The 19,415-nt window shown below is 33.4% G+C and overlaps 1 protein-coding gene across 1 annotated transcript in view; it reads right to left on the reverse strand.

The window, feature by feature from the left end:
- Positions 1-1,524: 1,524 nt before the first annotated feature.
- LOC122789920 overlaps positions 1,525-19,415 on the reverse strand; it is a 717,137-nt gene continuing 699,246 nt past the window's right edge. The window contains exon 3 of the transcript XR_006362888.1: positions 1,525-1,707. The gene's annotated coding sequence lies outside the window, so the exon portion shown is untranslated. The remainder of the gene's footprint in view (positions 1,708-19,415) is intronic.

A 19,415-nucleotide genomic window follows, 5' to 3' on the forward strand; every position in this document is an offset into this window, starting at 1 on the left:
ACTATGTGACATTGCAGTTATATTTTCAGGGTTTCATGCAAGATAGTGGAAGTGTAGCTCCATTAGTGCAGATGTCTGCTGTAGCAAACAGGACAAAATAAGTAAAGTAACATGAATATAGTGAAAAACTGTATCACTTTTGAGAGGAATCTCAAGCTAGGAAAAATAACTATATAGAAGTTTTTCCTGTCAAATACTTTCCCAGTTTGTTACTTGTAATACTACATAAATTAATTATTCAAAATCTTCAAAAGAAAGGATGTCACTAAAAGGATTTCCAACAGGCTGTGTCTTCAATTCAATAAATTAAATGTTGGAAACAAGAATCACTGCTGATAAATTAAACAAATGGGAATTGCACTTAATAAGATAGACAAAAGGATGAAAGGAGACATCCAGTCTGAATATTTGCTGAAACACAGCAACTGGTTACTTAATAGAATAGAAGAACTGGAAAACGGAGAAATGAAATACAATCTAAGAATTTTTGTAGTCCTTGAAAGAAACTAGAGTAAATGTCATGGTGTCTTTTCTAACAACTTGGATTCCTCAACTCTTAAACATACAGGAAGGACATTAAGGAACTGAGAAAGCCAATAGAGCAACAAGCAAAATTATATTTTCAAAACCTGCCATTCCTCAAAGATATATTGTAGTAAAGTGTATGATCTTCCTAGAGAAAGAACTGGTATTAGAAGCAGTGTGGAGCATGTCTCCTTTAAAATGTGGACTTACAATGCAAGATTTGATAATGACTCTTTATTTAAAACAGTAGAGAAGAGGAAAGAGTACTGAACATTGATAAAAGCATTAAAACAATATAACATTAGAACCCATGAAAATAAGTTTACATGATGAGAAAATGTCTGTGACAAGAAAATTAAATGTATCACACAGCAAAAGAGACATAATACTAAACATTGTAGAAATGGCAAATAACTTTATTAAAAATAATGATTTATTTTCTTCTCAAGAAGTTGCAGACTGTCCTGTCATCATGAAGAAATCCTTAGAAATTAATCAGTTGAAGTGAAGCAGCTGTCAGGAAACAAAGAGTCCTTCCTATTATCACATCTTCAAAGAAGAAATATAATCTGTAAATGGTTTAATCTTTTTTTTTCTTAAGTTATCATATGCAGGTGACACTTTTTCTCTACTCAATAAGAAAAATCAGATTAGAAATTCTAACAGTTTGCCATTGAAAATTTCATAGAAGCATTCTGAACCATTTGGATAACAACTTGTGTTGTGTTGTAACCTATACATGTAACCCATACAAAATACTGATATCACTAAACGTAAAGGTTGACTCACAAAATTGAGTTATCTAAATACTTAACCAACAGTGAAAGGTACAACTGGCTTTCCATTTCTTTATATGGTATCAAAATAGGTACAAATTACAATATGAAATATCAGTGAGTAAGTTTATGAACACCAATGATTAATGAAAACAACAATGAAGTGAATGATTTTCTCTCTGTTCATTTTCGTTTCTAGTTAACTTTTTATTTTGAAGTCAGTTTAGAACATTATTCATGTTTGAGCACATGTAACACATATTACATGGAAAATCCGTGGCTAACAGTCGTGAGTTTATTTCTTCCAACTTTTCTGGTGGCAAACCTTTTCTCGTTGAGTGAATTGCTTATTGAGAGACTGAATGAGGTTTCTAGCTCTTGCTTTGAAGTAGACTTCTAGGAAACCCTGGAGTGATTGAAATATATTTAGTAAATATTGGAGTCACTTACAAGAAAGTGTCAGTTGCAGCCTAGCTTAAAACAAAGTTGTAAGATGTCATGTTACATGCTTGCATACCTTACTCAGTTCTGACACACAGCATAAATTTAACATGAAATCCATAAACCTATGTAAGACATTGAGCATGTACCTGAGCTAAGAGAAAATCTAATGTATTAGAGTAACCAGACAAACTTTAAAAATATGAGATTCAAGTATTGCATCAACTTTTGTTTCAAATATAAAATGTTTTGTGTCAAAGATATCAAGTTTTTGTATAAGGCAATGCAGAAGAACCTATGGGAACCCTGCCACTTGGGCACTTTTGTCAGTTAAATAAAACACTTAAAATGAAAATCGTATATATGGAACTGTTTGATGCTGCCCTTATTACTAGAAAGACTTGTTGGGGGGAAATAGGAATAGTAATATGAAGACATAAGAAAGATTGATACTAGCCTTTAAGGGTGGCACTGTTTTAATATGGGGAATACATGCCCAAATTATTCAATATGAATAATTTTCATTTAAGAACTAGGCTATGAGCTAACAATATCAATTTACTAACTTTATTTCAAGCAGTTTCTGGTAATCTTTGTTGGATATGTGTTTATCTCTGAATGAGCTTTGCATTGATTACCACTGACTAATATGAGTACAATATGTCATTATTAATTAATTAATAATACACGATTATGAAATTAAAATGCAGTCTAATTATGTCCTTTTCATAATTTGTAATTTTTTTCCTTAAAACAGGAGTCCAATCAAACGGTGACAACTAACAGCCTAAGAATGTAATACAGTGATTTGGGGAGAAGGATATTGTTGTGTAGCACATATTTACATATTAAATAAGAAACCTTTATTCAGAGGATTAAAAGTGGCATATGCAGTGTATTCATTTCATCTATATACTTCATACCCAGATCTGCCTAGTGTCAAGTTTTGCAAAACCTATTATTTGTAACTTATATCTCCAATTCAGTAGGGTTGTAAGTAGCCTATTTCTTTTAAGTAAAATATTTTGAGATGCCTGGATGATAAAATTATAAAATTATGTTAATGATGACCTAAAAAAAAGTTAAACTGTGTGTGTGTGTGTGTGTGTGTGTGTGTGTGTGTGTGTGTGTGTGTGTGTGTGTGTGTGTGTGTGTGTGTGTGTGTGTGCGTGTGTGCATGTGTGTGTGTGTGTGTGTGTGTGTGTGTGTGTGTGTGTGTGTGTGTGTGTGTGTGTGTGTGTGTGCATGTGTGTGTTTGCATGTGTGCATGTGTGCATGTGTGTGAGTTGTTAAAAAATATTATATTAACAAAAGCAATTAAGTGAAAAAATGCAGAGGGTGTTAGCTGTAATATCCTATTTCTGAAGACGTAAATTACAAAATCCTCTGCTAAGTTTTTTTTACTGTGACAAGATTCATACCATAAGAAGATTCCTAGATAGAAATTTCCATTGTCACCTACTACAGTGTAAAGAGGTGTACTGAATAACTGCAGCCAACGACATCTGTTAGACTCTTATATGCATAGTCACCTTGCTGACTTACTAAGCAGAATACTCATCATATTACAGACCCCAGGTGTAGCCATCCTACATTTTACATTAAGGCACCTGTGAGCACATACACTACTCCCTATTTTTCATTAAAGGTCACACTGGAAGATTAGCTTAGCGAACAATAATAATTGTATATTATATATCTGATGGTGCATGGAGTAATACCCCTTTACTTATTATGAATAATAAAGCAACGTGAACTGATGTTAACATTATTATCAGCTCAGTGGAATAGAATTCTGAGAACATCAAAGATATCAATGATGACTGTGTGAATTGGGAGGAATTACAGGGAATAAGGGCAAGATATTTAGGACATACACTATTAGCATTTTAATCTCTTCTGATCAGAGTGTAGTTACTGTCAAATTCATTGACAATAAGCCATCTGCCAATTAGAAATCAGAAAACAGTGGTAGCAATGCAGTAAAGGATATTATGGTAAGACCCAACCTAATCAGTAGCATTTTCATCTTAGATCATAGAAATGGTTGCTGAGTAAATGCAAGTTTGACAGTTGCCTACAATTACAAGTAACAAAAAGAGAATGTAAACAGAAAACATTGCATTTCCTAAGCCTTAACACAGACAGTAATATGAAACTGATTAGATACATAACTAAAATAAACCACTGTGGTATTTTCATTTGGTAGATGTAAGACTAGGAGAAGATAGCAGAAAAGAAACATTTGATTGATGGCCTGAGAAACTAGCCAGGAGTATTACAAGAGAATAGCCATTGTTGAGTAAGGTATTCCTTTAGGTGTTGTTTGAAGCTATGACTAAGTACATTTTTTAGGATATTCTGGGGTATTAGGTTCCACTGTTTGGCTACTTTAGAGGAGAAGAGAGAGTCACCAAAGTAATTATGGGACTTTGTTACCTTGAGTATAAGTTTATCAGATGATCTAAGGGTCCTGGGTTGGTATTTACTTACACCAGGCTGGAGAATACAGGGCAGTTTTCAGGTTAGTGGATAATAGAGAGGGCAGTGGTGAGCTGATTGAGTGATAACAGATTGGGAAATTCAAGCCAGTGTGGTTTTTGAAGCGCAAGGCAATGATGGGTCCTGTTGGGTATATTAGCAGCAAATGTTGCTATTTTATTATAGCAGGAATCAAGTAGATGTAAATCAGACATGTAGGTTAGTGAAAATATGAGAACAGTATAGGATAGTAGATAGGAGATGGGATCTGGCTGTGGCTAGTCTGGTGTTTTGAGTGAGGTAAGGTTTGGCCCTATATAGTGCACCAAGTTTGATGTGAACTTTTTTAATTGTGAGCAATATGTGTTTATTGAATGCTAGGTTGTTGTCTATTGTGACACCAAGTAGTTTTGTTTGGTTAACTGGTTCTATTATAGTGCCAATAGTAGCGTAGATGGAGAGAGGAGGTGGGTTTGCTTTGGATTTCCTGTTGGAGAAGATCATTAACTTTGTTTTATTTATGTTTATGATGAGTTGAAGTTCATTTAGGTAATTTCCAATATCTAGAAATGATTTGTGCAGTAATCCTGTAGTTTTTGGGATGTGGGAGCAGAGCAAATTCTGAAATACTTTCTTACCAAAATCTGTTCTTGTTCAACCCCAGGACAAACTATATCCCTAAATATGAACAAGTAGCTATTCATACCGTATACCTCCTTACACTCCTTTCTTCACTCACTTCCTTAGTTCAATTTCTCTTCCATGACTCTTTGTAAATATGCCATGATCCACTTTTTCTCTCACTTCATATTGAAGTTCCTGTTTGTATTATACTAAGTTATTTTTAATTTGTCTATAAAGTAGTTAAATCATCTAAATATTAAAGCACTGACATATAAATTGTATTTGCTCTGAACTAAAGTCTTTTACATTATGTCTAATTTAGTGTAAACTGTAGATTTTATATTGATAATAAAATGTTTTTGTAATACCTTGGAGCTTTTCTTCCCCAGACCTATGCTGAAATGGGCACCTACCCACTCTGACTTTCCCATTAATCAAATATCAATAAATAATTATGTAAATACATTTATCATTTCATTTTACTGTTTACATTTTTGTTATAAACATCCTAGGTCACTATTTTGCTTGTATCTTCTTTATAGTTAATTTTCATAAATGGTCCAATTCCTTGATTAACCAGGTTTTAAATTCTTGTTTAATTACGTATGTTTGTATGCTCGAAATAAAGGCTAGTCTCTTAAAGTTAGTTATAATCTGAGATAGAACATTTAATTATCTTAAAGTTACTAACCTAACAGGTGATATGTGCTGAAGGCATATGAATAACGAATGTACTCCAATGAATCATCTGTTTTTAATGTAAAACCATCTTTTAAGTGTATCAATCCTGCCAAAATTAAATGCTTTTGCTGTGGATGACATTTTGGGTTATTTAATTGCTCTTGATTCTGATTTCCAAAAAATGCAATTAAATTCACTTCCTATATACAATACTGTTGCCTTTCATTTGCTAAATGTTGATTTCAGATTTTTTAGCTGTTTTAGGAACATTTCTAGGAAACTAATATAAATTAACTCTAAGGGCAGTAGTCTGTTGTATTCCATAATTACCAAAGTAAATCTATCATATTGTTATTCTTTTTTAAGTAATATTTTGGCTTTATTGAATGTTTCTTCCACAACATTTAGATTCCCCATCTTTTATTCTTATAATTAGAATAGTTTCATATTAGGAGAATGTCATGTTACTTTCTCTATATTATTAAATTATTATTAAATTAAAGCAGGTATGTTTGCCTTGGTGTCGGTTTTAAATGTTACCGGAGTGAAAAGAATTATAAAGCTGATATGCAGTTTACTATCTGGGTCTGACTGCTTAATCACAAAATCCAAAAATGAAAGTTTCTTTTCATTTTCCTTACTTTCAACCTCTGAAGTTAACTCTATGACCACTTTAGTTTTACACCCAGAAGTAATATACCCCATTTTAGGTTCTACTATGAAACATCAACTTCCTGAAGGTTGATGTTCCAAAAGAAAAAAAAAGACCCATATCCAAAAGGGTGAAAAACATTTGTCTTATTTCTTGAAGGGAGTGTAAGTGTGCCTGCACCACCCAATGCGGGAGCAAGCCCACCTCACCCCTGAGCTTATGTGCATCAGCTCTACAGTCACACCAACTCAAAGGATGGATACATCTCCCTAAAGAAGTGAATCATTGTCAGTGCACAATAAGAAATTGCACTGGCAAAGACTTCCTATGAGCTAAATCATTTGAATTATGCTATTCATCTTTTTTACTTTTTTCTGCAGGCTACTGACACTCAAGCAGTTTTACCTTGTACATGTGTAGGGAATCCACAATTGTATTATATTTGAAACATCTTCTGCTTCACTGCCAGACACAGCTCTGACTCATTCTGCACACAGATATATCTAGCATACTTTTTCTACTTGTATCCGCTATTTTATTTTCATTTCAGGATTTAAATTTTCTTTCTCACACATTCTCCTCTGCCTATACCCTGTTTGGACTTCATTTGCTCATATGCATCTGTCATCACTCTGTTATCATCAGTTTTCTTTTTAAGTTGTTCAGACTAACAGGCAATTAGTATAGCTTTATTTAATGTTACACTTGGCTCCCTTTAATGTTATATTTGCCTCCATCAGTAACTATTGTGAAACTTGAAGTCTATAATGAGAATGACAATCCTGTTCACAGGTAAACACTAAGTTATCATATGGAATTGTTATGGCTAGGCTTGTACAGGCACTAGGGCTGATAGCCTAGTACCAACCTATGAACCTATGTTACTACTTGCTATAATTTTAATTGTATGTCTAAATCTCTATGCTTAAGTAAATATCTTATGCAATCATGTTATTTTCTGCTATATTTTTATAAGGGAATATATAAACCACAATGCTCATGTAAATGTCTTATGTATAGTATGTTAGCAATTGTTCTGGAGCTTTTCTCCCCAGGATCCTGCTGGAAACAGACAGCTCTGTCCAGCTGAACCTCTCTGGTAAACAAATGTAAAATAAAATAAATAATTATCAGTCTGCATATTATTACAAGCCTAACAAATAACCAGAGGTCAGAAGGAAACCCTGTACTTTGTATCTGTTAGGTAAAGGCTTTAACCATTATGCCAACATCTTTAGTTCACCAAACCCAGCTTTCAGCTGTCCTTGATTTGTAGGATGCTTCTGGCTTTGCTTTATATTTTTGTCCTGCCCGGCAGAAAATGTTTGATTTTCTGGTAATTCACTTTGGTATATAGCTTTGTTCTGACTAATATATAGAAAATGCATTTTGATGCAAAAGATGTTGTACTGATAACTTTTTAAGTAAATTAGAATGATATTTAAAAATTGTCACAGATTTTGGGCCATTGTCACTCTGCTAATTTTTGCTTTAGTCAGAATTCTTGACCAAAAGATTTGAGAGGTAAATGTGTTGTCAGTGCTTGTACTGACTTTCAACTTTCTTGGATGCATTTGTGGAAGCATGCTTTTTCATGTATTTAATTTTAGGTGTTAATCACTTGGCCATGCTATCTGAATAGTCCTGGGCAATCAGGCAAATTTATCACTTTAGTGACTTTATAAAACTAAAAACTATTGTATGTGAAAAAGAAATGGATACAATAAGATTACATACAAAAGAAATGCATTTTAAATTTTTAATACTACTACTAAAATAATTAGATAAATACGATTCTCAATGAATATATTAGAATCCTTTGAGCTTTGTTTAATAATATGAACTCTAATATACAATATAATAATTATTTATAATACGATAAAAAAGATTTATGACATGGAATGTACTGAACCCAATTAATGGTTGTTTGGAACTTGAGTTATAAAATTCTTTATTGTGTTTTTTTTTTTTTCTATTTAAGGAAGTCAATATATGTTTTCTCTATATTATATTAATATTAATTAAATAAAAAGTAAAATTTTCTATACAAGATATAATTGTGAATAATTTATTGTACTGGTATGTGTGTTTCTTCACAAATAAAAATTATAAAGATTGTTTGCCTTGGCAGACATTTTTATCCATGTATACCTGCCCAGGCAAAGAGCTAGGAGGGTGCCTTAGTTTAAGTAGATAAAGTATGGTGTAGGGAGGCTAAGATCGGATATGCCATAGTAGTAAGTTACAGCTTACATAACCAGGATGGAAGGTAAAGTTTTTTAAGAGGTGAGACTTAGGCCCCAGATATTTAAGTGGGAGCAGTAAGATAACAGCTTCTTTGGTACGGGTAATTAAGTAAGTTAGCAGTAACCAGCAGTCAAGGAACTAGTGCCAAAATAAGTTGACTTAGATGATTCGTAACCACTACTTTAATTAGGGGGCAGGGGGTGATAGGTATTAGCTAGACTATTGGTGGAAGAAGAGTTTAGATCTAGCAAATGGTTTAGCACCTGCTACTGTCATTTCCTGTATAGATGCCATTCAGAGAAGGCATTACACTGTGTTGGCACACCCCCTGCCCATGAAGGCAGAGTTAGTGCATCATTTGATGTCAACAGTCCTACTTCTAGGCCCTGTATCCTTGTATACTTACCAGTGGTTACTTTGGTCTCAGACTTTTACTGCTCCTTCCATATTATTATTTCTTTCAGTAACATAGCACTACCAATTTACTGATACTTTCAAGCGATAATGTTTTAGCGACACTAGATTTAAAGTTACTATAATTACTGTCCATGTACGTGTCTCCTCAATCACACAGTACTTTAATAAATAAGAGACAGCTAATTTTGATTACCAAGAATGTGTGCATGTGTGGGGGGGACATGACATTTAGAATTTGCTCATCCATTTAATTCCACCATTTGGTACAATCTGTCCCCCCTGATCTGAGTGCCTAATTTAATGTGGACTAACAATGGACTAACAAGTGGGTTTTCAGTATACCCAAGCTCTTGTCTTCCCAATGCATCAACTTTAGTGTTTAACAATGACTCTTATACTGCAACCACTCAGTGCAAAAATAAATAAATAAACAAATCATATAAATAATAAACAATACTTAGTGCTTAAGTTTCAGGTTTTCACTCGATTTTCCTGTTATCGTTAATCAACCACCAGAAAGCAATGTGACAACTAGCTGGATGCAAATAACAAATCGGGAAAACATGACTATTACTTTCGTCTTAATGACCGGAAAGCATCTACAGTATGATAAAAATGAAATTGCCTTTACATCTCATTTAATCATAACAGTGGTTTACTGTTGTCTAGCCCAAATCTATTTTTCAACAAAAGACAATATCCTTTACTAAATGTTGCCATTTTGATTATTTATGCAGCCTCTTAGGTTTGTCTAACTTTGTTGAAAATCAACACCTCTGAAAAAATTAAGTATCTGAAATGTCACTGCAGCAATGCATAACGCCACATTTTAAAAACAAGCAAGTTTGGTAGCATTTAGAAATTATTATTATTTTGTCAGACTTACGTTGAATAAAGCACAGCATTTCCTGAATAGAATGAGATGATAAAGTTTCAGCTTCTCATAGGGTCGAAATTATGCACTGATAAGCTAGGTAGACAACTGGTGAATTCTGCTTTTGGTGGTGCTCTTTCCTTTTTATGCATTTATTTTTTAGAGCAATGTTTCTTTTCTTTAAAAACTCAATCAATCAATAAATCAATCAATCAATGAAGAATGCCAACTAAAAGAAAACATGCCCACAACACAGCAAGCCCAGTAGGGGCAGGGTGGTGTTCCAGTCTAGTTAACTTGATGTTCACATCATGTTAAGTTTAAACATTGCGAGGTCATAAGGGTAGAGACCTCACAATGTTCACATGCAGGCACAAAGATGTATAAAAAAATAAATATATATATATATATATATATATATATATATGTGTGTGTGTGTGTGTGTGTGTATGCATATATATATATATATATATATATATATATATATATACATATATATATATATATATATATATATATATATATATATATATATATATATATATATATATATATACATATATATATATATATATATATATATATATATATATATATATATATATATACTCATATGTATAAGTATATATATATATATATATATATATATATATATGTGTGTGTGTGTGTGTGTGTGTATATGTATATATATATATATATATATATATATATATATATATATATATATATATATATATATATATATATATATATATATATATATATATATATATATATCCGAAGACCATATGATCAAAATTTTGAAACATTGAACATTAAAGAAAAAAAAATAGAAACAAAAATGTTTTTGCGGGGGGGGGCACGCTACCCCGCATGCCCCACACCTACTGCAAATTAAATATACCAACTCTGAGATCACAGTACAGTGAAAAAACGGCAATTTTCCCGATCGTTCTGTACAGCGATCTCTATTCAAAAAGTTCAGTGTTTCAAAACTTACAATATAAGTCACATAATACCACTTAATAAATGTCATTTTGTTTCACCAGTCTTCTGGATTTCAGGTCATACCTGAAATGGGTCACTACACCAGCCCACCTACCCAGTTATCAAACTGCAATAAATAAATAAATAACCCTCAAAAATATTTTTTTTTTCTTTAAAGTATCATAGGAATCATAGGAAAAGTGAAGACAATTGAGTCTTGCAATCATTTTTGCTTTGACTGTATCCAGCCTTAACTAGGCCAAACAAGTCTCAGGCGAGTCTATGAATGCTCATTGAATCATTCAGGCTGTGTGTGAAGGAAGACATTGTAACACCCTGCCTAATTTGGAGAGGAATTCTATTCCAGAGGTAAGGGAGAAACTGTTTAATGAACCTATCCCTCCATAAATTTTTATTTATGTGACAGAGAAGATTAAGATCCGTGGTAATAGTACATTTATGAGGCAAACATTAACAGTTTTTTATATCTTGGAAACTGTGCAACATAGGCACATAGTATGGCAGCATATTCGGCCATGCATAGGTTATCACATGACAGCGTGAAATTAATTTCACAGTTATCGTTTATTGAGATATTTAGAGAGATATGAAAATGTATGCCTATTAATATAATTAAGATATAAATAGCAGTGTATATCTCTCCAGAAGTACAACCTACAGTGCAAATATCAGTGAGAATTTCCTTTAGCATCATTTAAGGATTTATATGATGCAATTCAATAATTAGCAAGCTACTTGGTTTTGGAAATATTAATGTACGTGTGGAAATATTGCATTATCTTCATTATTACTAGCAAACAACTAGCAGTATATCTAGTTTAGTATAATAAACTATACAAGACAGCGACAATGTATCTGTGCCTCTCACCATGACAGCTCATATCATGCCCCCTTAATAACATGTAGAAATCTTAGTTTTGGAAATATGAATGCAAATATGAAAATATGATACTAAGTAATAGTGATTAATGACTCTGCTACAAGACATTCTTGATTAACAGTCTCTGTGCCTTTTCTTGTTTATACCATTCTCTTTTGAATGTTGCCTATTATTATTCAGAAAGTCAGTTGGGGAAAGCAGCTGCCAAAAATGTCAGGATGCCATTAGGATTTAGGGGTATTAAAAGGATGCTTACAAAAATGTGTTCTAGGAGTTAATGAGGCAGACTACAGTTACAGCGTTTGGCAGTTTAATATGCATGTCATAACTTAGACAAAATAGAATGTAGGGTGGTTTGGCTGTAAATTACATCAGCGTGTATTACAAAAATATAGTGGGATGGCTGACACTCTGCTTAGCAGATAAAAGGTTAGCTAGAAAAAACATTTTAATATTACTGTAGTTAGCAAGCTTTAAATTCTTAACATAGATATAATAAAAAACCAAGGTGTGGAAGAACTAATTATTATGTATTGATAACTTTTTCTTTGCACTATTTTATTACATTGTAAAGCTACTAACTTGCACAAGTTTTCATGCAACTGATGTTTGCCTTCTTGCATGTTTAATCACTCTGCATGATCTGCATCACCAGAATGGACCCTTGGTTTCTAGTGAGTGCGTACAACATGGACTGGTTCAGAAACTTTTGCTCCAAGTCCTACAATAGAGATGCGACCCGTCCAGGCATCAGACTGGTATGTGTACTAAGTATTATATTAATCAGCCAAGTGTGAATGCTGGAATACCCTCCTTCACCCATGCATTATGCTTTTATCTATTAACTCCATGTGCATTGCTTCACTGCTCTTGATATAGTAACTGATTCTCTGTGCTTCCAAATCCATGTATATCTGAAGAAAGACTACCGAGGTGACTATGACCTGAGTTAGGATTCAGAGCTACCTTTATGAATAACCATACCTTTCATATCTGTTGCTCAAGAATTCTAGACAATGCTAAAAATAAAGGGGATATGAAGGCTTAAAATCAGTGATATTTTTTATTTAGAAAGTTAATAGAACAATGTGTTTCTTTTTCCATCAACATGCATTTTATAAAGAGTAAAAGATATGAAAATCTGTTGTCTGGTATTCATTGACTGACTCCGATCCTTAGTGATTAACTAAAAAATAAATTTTTTTACAAAACACGAGCAAACATAAGAGGCAAGATCAGGGACAGCTGAAAGGCATGTGATGTTCCCAATTTTATAGACGGAAGCAGTAGTCTATAAAAACACAAAAAGTGACAAGCTGAAAAGGAGCCATAAAGATGATAGAGCAAACTATTGAGGATAAGGAAGACATTATGTATTGTTAATATCTTGCAAGAAGCCCAAAATTTCCAGATAAGAGATATTCAAAAAGATTAAGAGAAAAATTGGATGAAAGAAAATAGTTGCACAAGAAAAACTGTCAAGAACTGCAAATACAAATTGGTGTTCATTAATACAACAGATCCATGAAAAACATTATGTAGACCAAGAAACTTTGGGCCATTTGGAAAAAAGAAGCAACAGAGAAAGTCCAAAAATATAAAGTAGAAATCCTAGAAATTTTTGAAAGGTACAAAAAAGAAACACGGACATGGGAAATAAAGATAGATCTGATATGGTATAATATTTATGCCAAGAAGAAAAACAAACTAATCAATACAAAAAAAAGAAAAGCAGCTTCAAAGTTATTTGAAGAGGATTAAAGGCAAAGGCACCCAGATATGGAAAATTTTACAATTAAAAAAATAAGATCACAAAAGGGGAATATAGTACAGACGTAGAAGTTAAATAAATAGAAGTTAATGTTATGGAATACCTGCAAAGTGAAGGATTTAGTGCAGAAAGTCTAACAAAGGTTATGTCACAGCATGATAAACCAATAAGTACCCAAGATAAGGAGAAATAGGTGGAGCGGGAGACATCCGAAGAAGAAATATGGACATGGGAAAGAAATATATTTAATATGGTGCAATATTTATGCAAAGGAGAAAGCAACATTAATCAATAAAAGTAGCACCAAAGATATTTGAAGGAAAATGCAAACAAAGACATCTGGATATGGAACATTATACAATATAAAAAATAAGAAAACAAAAAAGGTAAAGTAGAAGGAGGATTAGTAAAAGAGAAGTAAAAAAATAGAGACTGTGAAGGAAAGTATTTAGGTAGAAAATCCAGTCCTGATAACATCACAACACAATGAGAACCCATATTAAGAAGAAACAAGTAGAATATGAAATATCTGGTCAGATGATGTAGGATGCAGATAAAAAAAATATGCCGCAGGAAGATGTTCTGGTATTTTCTGTAGTATGCCTACAGAAAACAGAGAACAAAGAATGTGCCCTCAATTTAGGAGACAATGATCTAATGGAAGTGTTGCTTGATTTAATACTGATGGCTGGACATGTTAAGACTGATGAAAGAAACAGACTGCGGAAACTTAATAAAATAATGTTAGAAGGCTGATAAACAAAATAATACAGTAATCATGACTATTAACATAAATTCATGTGATATAACAGAAGTAAATAAGATATAATTAGTGTGTAGCTAAAGTAATAACAGATAAAGTCTTATCACAAAAACAAAGGGCAAGAAGGGAAAGGAAGGGAAGAAATCAAATGCCATCACGGAAGTATCGAATAGAAAAAATATATAAAGCAATTAAGACTGACATCGCTGTTAGAAGAGGGGACAGAGCAACAAAAATATTTAGAAAGATAGACATGATAAAAGCAACATACAGCATTAGACCAGACTAAGATCTATCGAAAGGTATTACAAACAATAAGCTAAGGATATTAGCACAGACAGAAAACCTTAGAAGATATGCAAATAAATATAAAGGAAAAGTACAAAATAAGCAATTCATTGATGATAAATAGTTTATAGACAATTGGGAAACAAAGCAAACAAATAGAAACAGCACCAAACAAAAGAAGAAATAGACACATTTTGGAGAAATATCTATGAAAAACCCATGGAACATAACAAAGATGCAGAAAGGACAGAATAAGTAAAAGAAACAGTAAGAAGTTTAAATGTAATGGATATAAAATGGGATGAGGTAACAGCCAGAGTAACTGAAACAAAATTAAGAAGAGGTTCTAAATGGAAAACCCCAGGCCCAGATGCAATACTTAACTTCTGGCTAAAAGTATTTACCTTTTTACATGAAGATTTAGTCCTGACTTTGAACTACTTATATGCACATCTCAAATAGACACCAACCTGGTTAACAACAGGAAAAATAAAAAAAACTATAGACCAATAACTTGCCTTCCAATGGTGTATAAACTACATACTAGAATGTATGCCAACAGAGTTTAAAGTATTTAGAAGAAAAGTCAATTGTGGCAACAGAACAAAATGATAATAAAAAAAAGTCAAATGGAACAAAGGATCATTTGTTGTTAATATAAGGTCATAATGGAGAACTGTAAAAGGGGGAGTAATCCAAGTATGGCATGGATAGACTACAAAAAAGCATTTGACAGCATCCCGCATTCATGGGAAAAGAAGTACTTACAGATGTATAAGATACACCATACATTGATCAATTACATTACAGTGACCATAAAACAGTGGCAAACCATTGTGTAGCCAAGTCATGATAAAGGACAAATTATTATCCCAGGGATGACAATTTAAATGGGGATATTCCAATGTGACATTTAAATGGGGATATTCCAATGTGACTGTTTGTCACCACTACTCTTTTCATTTGTCCTTTACCCATTAAGCTGTCCAATTAACAGAGTAGGTCATGGTTACAATTTGGCTCCCAGATAACAACAGTGTAAAGACTTCTCATCTTATTTTTGTGGATGATGTAAAACTGTATAGTTCATCAGATGAGGAGCTGAAAGCACAACAGCAAGTGGTCAAAATTTTCTCAGATGATATAAGAATCTTATTCGGTCTTGATACATTTGCAAAAGCAACATTTAAAGCAGGAAAGCTGCAGCACCAATAAAATATCAGTTTGGGACAGGAATGTGATATAAAGGAACTTGAGTTGGACAGAGTGTATAAATATTTGGGAAATGTTGAAGGATCGGCAATAAAACACGAACAAATGTGAACAAAACTCATTAAGGAATATTTTAGAAGACTAAAACTAATACTGAAAACAGCCCTAGCATCTAGGAACAAATGCCAAGCTATAAACCAAATTTGTCTTCCTGTTCTAACATACAGTTTTAGTGTGACTGACTGGCCCAAAAAGGTATTGGATCAGTTGGACAGGAAAACAAGAAAATGCTTATCAAATGATATACAAAAATGAGTGCATACCAAGATTATATGTTCCTCATTCTAAGGAGGTATGAGCCTCCTTGAAAATGATAAATATATAGATCTACAATTGCAGGACTGCATACAAATCAGCTGACCTCACCATTAATAAAACAATGAAAGCTTTAAACCATGAGGAGAACAAGTGTAAGATGGCTTCACTACTTAGTTTAGCAGAAATATATCAATGTCATGCGGGAATGGAAATCAAACCAAAAGTTGGCAAAAATCAGAACTGAATGTGCCAAAAAAAAAAGCAAAAGAAAGAATATAAAGAGAATGATCAGATGAGAAGGCAAGAAATGTGGAAAAGGCATATATGTGTGTGTATATATATATATATATATATATATATATATATATATATATATATAGATATATATAGATATACATATATATATATATATATATATATATATATATATATATATATATATAGAGAGAGAGAGAGTTGCAAGTTCAGAAAACTCCTGGAACAACTTCATGTTGTTCAGGACCTGATGCAGGAATGGCTAAGGAGAAGTGAAGTTAAACCAGAAGATGAAATGTTACTATTGGCAGCCCAGAATAGTGGACTATGTACATATTGGTTTACAAAGTCCATTGAGCATGTGGGAGAAACAGACAAATGCTAGTTCTGTGAATAGAGCTGGGGACAGCCACACATCTTGTTGCTGGGTGTGATATACTAATGGCAGAGGGCCTGTACACTGAAAAGCAAAATAATGTAGCAAGACTGTTGCATTGGGGAGTGTACAAACATTGCAATATTGGAGTAGCTGAGAAGCACTGGAAACAAGAACCACAAAGCATTATAGAGAATGATGATGTTTGTATCACATGGGATCACCCATTACCAACAGTTCAGAAGATAGATGTGAGAAAACCAGATATGGTAGCCCATGAAAAGAAAACAAAAGTAACATTGATTAATGAAATTGCTACACCCAGTGATTAAACTGTCTTATGTGCAGAGAGACATGAAGTCATAAAATACCTGGATTTGCAGGCAGAAGAAAGAGCAATGTGGAAGGATGCCCAGACAGTTACAATAGCAGTAGGAGCAATGGGTCTCATAAAAAACTCTACAGTCATATTTAGATATGCTACCAATACATATAACATCATATGAATTACAGGAGCAGTCAAATCTGGGCACATTGTGGGTGTTGCAAAGAGCACTTTTTGCGAACATCAAAGATTGAAACAATACTCATTTCATGAACTTTAATCATACTTTGGCTTAGGAATGGGGTCAATTCCTGTCATGGTATTAGAAACCCAAAAGACTTAGAGAAATTAAACAGAGTATGTGCAGGCTGCAGGATGAAACTGTAACCAGAAATAACTGTACTTCTGTTGAGCTGTTCATTCATCCGACCATGTGTCTGTACTATCATTATACACACCAGATACTCCTCTTATCTATGGATTGTACCACACCAATTACTACACAGGCAAATGAAACCAGAATTGTATGTATAATGCATGGGGAGCAATACAAAAAAAATGCAGGAGTAGCTTAGGACAATGGTCTCAGAGGGAGAACAAGTGAGAAGGACAGAGAGAGAGAGAGATAACAGAGAGTAGCGAGAGGATGAGGAATACTGTTTCAGAAATTCATGCTAAATATAAACAGAATGGCAGTAGCTCATTTTGTGAGACAAGAAGACATAAGAACAGGTAAACACAATACTAAGCATGAAGATGAATTAGTAGCAATCTAAGGAAACATTTCTTCTTCTTGGAAATTCTAGCAGATAACCACGCACACAATTCAGAGAGAAGTCAGAATGGTAACTGGAAGCATCAGGTAGATGGCTAAGTGGTAACTTAAAAGCAAAAAGGGTGGAAGAAGATGAGGAGGGACCAGGTAGAGTTAGGGTTCTGAGATAAGTAAGATCATGAGGTTAACAAGTGCTTTGTTACTCTTTCTTGCAGCAAAATACTTTAATTCACTGCACTGACTATTGCATTACACATTTATCACTGATATATGTTACTTGTTTTCTGTTTTGTTGTATAGATGTCTATGGCTATAGCTTGTTGCTGGCTTCACACATTATCTCTATTTCTAATGGTAGCTTAAAAAGTATGCAGTCTTCTGTTTACATTTACTCAAAATTCATATCGAAAGTGCATCACCTACCCACACAGCATGTTAAAGATAACACTCCTCACACACACACACACACACACACACACACACACACACAGAAACACACACAAAATGTACCTCATCTAGGCAGTTAGCTGGTTTCCTGTTTCCTGTAGCAAACTATCAGGTGATATTTCCTTTGAAAAAAAAATATGTCGCCAAAGTACCACATCCTCTGACATCTTTATAAAGCAGTCGCAATTACACTGTATTTAAAACATGCTTCAGACAGTTAAAAATGAACCCTAGCTTAGTGGCTTTAGGTTATGTCTTGCCACTTCACCTAAAATGATTCATATTAAGCTGAAAGCAACACCTCTACATAACATTTTAACTACATGTTTTTCATACAAATGCTTACAAAAGAACAGTCAGGAAGCATTCACATACAGACATAAAAAAGCAGAAACAGTTGAAATGTTTGACATTCTTCTCTGTTCGTATCTGTACAAAATTTAATACTCAGATCGACATAAAGACATACAGATAGATAGACAGAAATTAGATTAGATAGATACATTAATAATGTAAAATGCTAAATAATGTGCAAGGTAAAAATTAACAAATCTATGGAGAAGTTGCACTTTAAACATCATCTGGAATAAAGAGCAATGTAATACAATCCCAGATTTTTCTTAAATTCCTGTCCAGCAAAATGGCCAGCATAGTGAAAATGTTGTGATCTGTGTGAGCCTGCTTTGCAGCCTAGCTGTGACTGCTACATAATATGCCTAAATTACTAAATGGTAAGGGGGCTCTCAACAGAAAATCAGCACCCACTAACTATATTAAGTTTTAGTATTGCAGCATAGTGGCAAATATCAAGCCAACAAAGAAGAGCATTTCATGAATGTCGTTATGAGTCTTGCAAATTCTACATGTACACTGTGTGACTGACCAACTTTTTATGTATTAAGTTTTCCACTTTTATTCATTTGTTTTATTGTTTGTTAGTAACTGAAGTAGTAAAAGGGTACTTTTTAAACACAATGTGAGCCAAAAAGGACTAAATTGCACAAAACTACATTTCAATAAATAGCAGGTGATGCCAGTAAATAGAATCAGTATTGTAATGTAAGGCAATCCTACTGCTTTCATTACTAATGGAAACATTTTTGGTAATACTCCATATCCAGCCAGATAAAAAGTCACATGCCATGACTAGCTCACGAAAGATCTATGCAAGCTGATCCCTGATATGCAATGAGGCCCCTTAAGTAATTCTTTATATGAAGGGACTGATATCAGGGGCACTGCCAGCCTCAACTAATTAAACCACATCTATTGTACAGGC

Source organism: Protopterus annectens, chromosome 15.part0, assembly GCF_019279795.1.
Source record: "Protopterus annectens isolate FY-2018-M chromosome 15.part0, PAN1.0, whole genome shotgun sequence".
Classification (NCBI taxonomy): domain Eukaryota; kingdom Metazoa; phylum Chordata; order Ceratodontiformes; family Protopteridae; genus Protopterus; species Protopterus annectens.